Here is a 6000-nt window from a genome sequence, read left to right on the forward strand (position 1 = left end):
ACCAGAGACTTAGAGAAAATATGTACATATTCTATATTTGATAGAGGGCTTATATTCAAAATATATTTTTAAAAACCCACTCAAATCTCATCGATAAAACCACAAACTAATTAAAAAGGGGTATAAAAAAATAAGCTGTAGTATCTTTTTTTAAAAAATATTTTTATTTATTTCTAGGAGAGAGAGAGAGAGACAGCGTGAGCAGGGGAGGGTCAGAGAGAGAGGGAGTCACAGACTGAAACAGGCTCCAGGCTCCGAGCTGGCAGTCAGCACAGAGCCCGACGCGGGGCTCGAACCCACGAACCGCGAGATCATGACCTAAGCGAAAGTCGGACGCTTAACCGACTAAGCCACCCAGGCGCCCCAGCTGTAGTATCTTTTATGTATAACCAGAAAGGGAAGAGGTGCCAGGAACATTGATGGAGGCGAGTCAAAGTGACGCATAAAACAAGCTGAAAGAGCCCCCAATGTCCAAAGTTGGAAGGACTTGAGAAATAACAACAAAAAAGAAATATTGCTTTATAATCCAAAGTGTAACATAAATTTTCATAAGTCAGTCCATGTTAATAGAAACAAATGATCAAATAAATAAATGAAAGAAAGAAGACAAGTTGACTATGCAGAAGAATTCCAAGTAATGTATATAAAGACTTCACTTTCAAGTAGGGAGAGTGTAACTTCCAACTTATTAAGTGTGGGCTGCGCATAGTGACTTCTCTGCAGAGAGTACAGATGGAAAAAAGGGAGGGGAAGAGTTAACCTCCAGTGAAGAACTCTATCAAACACTACCTTTTTCAGGTGATCAAGGTTAACATCAATAGTGATAAATCAAGTTTATAGTATATATTGTTGATATGATATTATGAAAATGGTACTTTACCTTTGTGATCTTTTCCAAAAAACCTATAATCCTAGTCTAACCATGAGAAAAATACCAGACAAATTCAAATAGAGGAGCTTTCTATAGCATATCTGATCCACACTCTCAAAATTGTTGATTGAGGAATTCCTGGCTGGCTCAGTTGGTAGAGCATGCAACTATTGATCCTGGAGTTGTGAGTTCAAGCCCTAGATTGGATGTAGAGATTACTTTTAAAAAAATCTTTAAAACTTCTTCCCATGGAAAACAAGGAAAATCTGAGAAACTGTCACAGACGAAGGAGCTTAAGAAGACATGATAATTAATTATGATATGATATCCCAGATGGGACCCTAGAATAAATACAAGACATTAGGTTAAAACTAAGGAAATCTAAATAGAGTATGGATTTTAGTTAATGACATTGAATCAAAACTGGTTCATTATAGTGAAGGTACCACTCTAATATAAAATGTTAAGAGAAACTCACACAGAGTATACCATTTTCTCATTTTTTCTTTAAATCTAAAACTGTTCTGAAAAATAAAGTCTATGTCTAAAGGATGGTCATAAATTTTGAAAAAAAAAACCCACTTCACTAGATAAGACATGGATGGAAAGTAGTTACATGAAGATTCTTGACATTATTAATCAGTAGAAAAATGCAAATTAAAACCACAATTGGAGACCACCACACACTTATTTGAACATCCCAGACCAAAAGTCTGACTGTACCAAATAAGGAAGATGAAAACTAACTAAAATTCCCCTACGCTGCTGAAGAAAATGTAAAATGGTACAACTGCTTTGAAAAACAACGTGACAGTTTCTTGAAAAGTTAAATATACAAGTGCCAGATGATCCATCTATCCCACTTCTGGATATTTACCAAAAAAAAAAAAAAAAAAAAAATGAAAGCATATGTCTCTACAAAGGCTTATACAAATATGTTCACAGCAGCTTTATTTGTAACATACAAAACTGCAATGGAGCCAAACTGATCCATGAACAAGTAAATTGCTAAAGAAATTGTGGCATATCCATGCTCTAAGGCTAGTCAACATTAAAAAGAATACACTATTAATGCACAGAACAGTGTGGATGGATTTCAAGATAATTAGACTAAGCGAAATAAGTCAGTCAAAAAAGGAGTACACATTGTATGCTTCTGTTTATATAAAATTGTAGAAAATACAAACTAATCTACAGTGACGGAAAGCAGATTAGTTGTTGTCTGATGAACAAGAGTGAGGAGAAGGCCAAGGGGAGTAAGATGAAGGGGTGACAAAGAATCTCAAAGAAACTTCTGGGGGTGATGGATAAGTTCATTATCTTGATTGTGTTGATGTTTTCACAAGCATATACATATGTCAAAATTTATCAGATTGTGTAAATACATGCAGTTTATTGTATGATACGTTCATCCATCTGAGGTGATTTGGAAATTTTACTAAGTTAGAGAAGCTTACTTTCAAATTCCTATTTTTCTATCCAGACCAAATGTCATTAATCTATGATCTATGTTTGCTTAGTTAATGTCATCATATTACCCCTTGATTAAGTGCTAATGGCATTTTTAGAATTGAAGAAATGGTTCATTACAATAGTTTTAAACAGGGCAATATTTACGTGCTTAACTTCCACATGAAAAAAAAAGCATTATACTACAAGAGAAGAGTTCCAATGCATCAATGTTCCTTAAAAATAATATTCATTTGAAGGAAGGAAGAGCAAATGAGAGAGAAGAGAGGAAGAAGTAAGTGAGGGAGTGAGGGGGAAGACAGACAGAGAAGGAAAAAAGGAAGAAGGGAGGAAAGGATCTAATACAGACCCCTCAAAATTATATTTTTGCATTAATAACTTGACTCCTGAAATCCCATGTATAGAAAATAAAATGTTTTCTTTTATCACCAAAGAAAAGAAATATAAATATTCTGGGTATGTAAGATATGGTACTAAATAGGAGTTAAATGGACCAGTAAACAATTACATGATTCACAGAGCAGGGTGGCAAATGCTAAGAGCCATCTATCAAAAACTTTGCAAACAGCTGGATTATCATAGAAACTCGTAAGACTGGCAGCAATATACAATGCCGGGCATCTGTTTTTTGCGAAGAGTTGATGAAATGAAACTAAGGCTAACCTAGATTCATTAAGTAAGATTACCTAGAATTTAGTATTCTATTTCCTTCCATGATAAGAAATCATATCTTTTTGTTTGTTTATTTTTAAATGAATAATCCTGTTTGAAATCTAGTGTTCTTTGCTGCTCTCTAATAAAAACCACTCTAATTCCACTTTTAATAGTTCACAAAAGGGGCCTTGAATTATTAACCTTTGATCAATTTCTAAACATAACTGACCTTTAATATAATCCAAGTTTATTGAATTTTTTAAAATAAGAATGAGGAAGAAAAGTTGAGAGCCAATACAACAAAGCAATTCTGAAGGAAGTCCAGGTATACTATCTTTCCTGAAAACCATGGGTCAAGGTGTGTATCAAAGTTAAAAATGTTTAGAATTCTAGAACAATGATGTGGCAAATATACCATATATCACGTACTTCCTCAGTGGGGTCTGGGGAAGCACTGAAATCAAAGATACAGCTTTTTTTGGAGGGAAATGTGATAATATCCATAAATGTGTCAAATAGAGATTATAAATAACCTCATGTTTAACTTGGTTTTGCCACCATATGAGTTTCAAAACACCTTTTGGTATTCAGATTATTTTGGATTCCCAACTTGCAGATAAGGCATTATGGATTCAATTTTGTAATTTCAGTATGTTGAAGAGAAAAAATTTGTTATATAAAACTGGAGAAGATGGGCAGAAGTATGAAAAAATATATGCACACATTTAACAGATTCCCATTGACTTTCAAAGTGCTGATAACATAGATAAATGGCTGTTAGATTTCAACTATTGTACTTCAGTTTTATTTTTCCAGAGTTTAACAGAATGGCCATGTAGTTTCTGAAAGTGTGGCTGTGGAGCATGAAACCAATGTTATTTTTAGCAGAAAAAACTCAAGAATTACGAATAGGGTATGGTAGGTATAACTATAAAAATTGTAATATATCATATTTAAGATAGTATACTTCACATATACTTTATATACACTTCTTATATTTAAGATAGTAAATTATATTTCCATTACATTGGCACCTCAATACAATAGTATCATCAGGCTCTAAATAGAACAACATTTAGATCAGCATAGTGAAATCTTTCAGATCTAAATGTGGTATACTGAAGACTGAGGTCCAACTGACTTCTGTTTTATCTGAAACTTTTGAATGAATGGATCAATGAATAAATGAAAGGAAGGAGAAATATATTTCATTCTGGTGTATAACATATTAGACATTCTATGTATTATGGTAGGAATTATTAGCTCAACCTTCCTGCTTGAATATGCACTTACTTAATTTCAGCATGGTTTATATATGCAATATTGTTTTTAAGAAACTTGAATTTTACTCAGATTTAGTTGGACTTGTTTGACAAATTAAAAAGAAATTCTGAGCACATAAAGTAATCTGAGTATGTATGAAGGTAAAATACTCTTAAAATATCATGTATGCATTCCCACACCTCACCAAGTATGAAATCTAATGTTACTCTGTGAATCATCTAATGAGTAAGTCTTTCTCTTTATTTGTTAATACATTCTCCCTCAAATTTCAAAATGTTTATCCATATAAAGAAACAAAAAGATTATGATTAATTTCAAAATATAGTAGACAAACAGCTTTCTGTTAAACATGATCAGATAAGTGCAGCTGAGGTTAAGTAAAGAAAGATGTAAGTATTAAAACAACATCACCACCACTCTGTGCCAGGCCTTATGTGAAGTCATTTCACATACATAACTATTATTTAATTTTCAGCACAATACCCTCAGATGTGTACTATTATATATTTTATAAATAAGGTGAAGAAATTTCCCCGTGTCACAGTTATGTACAGCTTCTCTGTCTCTAGATCGCTAGCCTTTTCTTTGTATTGGGCTACTTCCTTTTTCCTGATCCTGCAGAAGATTAAGTGAATAGAATCACATGGAGATATATATATATTTTAATGCCAGGAGCTGGATAGAATTCTCAACCTTTAAAGTAGCCCACTAAACATCAAAGTATACAGATTCTTCCCCAAAAGTTCCTGGCAACAAGCCTATCTGATCACTCCAGAGTGACACAAAGTAGAGTATAATAAGTTGAATCAGACACTCAAATGCTTGATTTGTGCTGTTATCCCCACACATCCAGCCAACTAATTATTTTTAGCTTCATATATTCCCTAATCCATAATGTAGGGCTCTTGATGCCCATCATCTTTGTGTCTCTCTATCAGACTGGGGCATTTTAAGACTGAATGATATTAGAAATGCTTCAGAAACAACATCTATGAAATATTATTATGCCCTCCTGCAACCTACATTTCTGTCTCTTTGGCCAGGATGTTCAAGGAACTTCAAGTAGTGCCCAGATGTTTTGAGACATTTGATTAGCAGGAGTTATTCCTCTGAAAGTGTGAGAGATTTATTTTGAGATGTGTGCTGTTACCCTGACTGCTGCTATAAAGCTGTGGGTTGTTCTTTCCTTTTTACCATAGGAGTACTTTATAATTTCAGTAAGATTCTCTCTGCATGAAATAATGTACTTTAATGTAGATTTCCTGCAGCAATCCACAAATACTTCTCTGTGGGATTTTACGTTTCAACCAATTCAATGTACTCATATCACTTTTAAATTCATTTTTACTTACATTTTTATAATGTTCACCCTGACTAGTAATTTTAGCCTCACTATAGATATTTTTTGTCACATTCCCTATAAATCTTAAAGCCCTAGAACTCTGAGCCATAAGGCAAAAGATTCTTTTTTTTTTTTCTTGGATCCTCATTCTACTATGGAGTGACAAGTATTAGATCATAAAATATTAAATAAAAATGAAAAATTTCCTCAACACTAATGTAATTAGTTTGGATTAAAAAATAAAACAGAATGGCTTTTGCTAACTTGCATTACAGTCTGGCTGAAGGTAGAGCAATGTTTTTATTTGGTTTTAGCCTATATATATATATATATATATATATAGATATATAGGATATATATATATATATATATATATATA

This window comes from Crocuta crocuta, unplaced genomic scaffold (assembly GCF_008692635.1).
Source record: "Crocuta crocuta isolate KB4526 unplaced genomic scaffold, BGI_CrCroc_1.0 scaffold646, whole genome shotgun sequence".
NCBI lineage: Eukaryota > Metazoa > Chordata > Mammalia > Carnivora > Hyaenidae > Crocuta > Crocuta crocuta.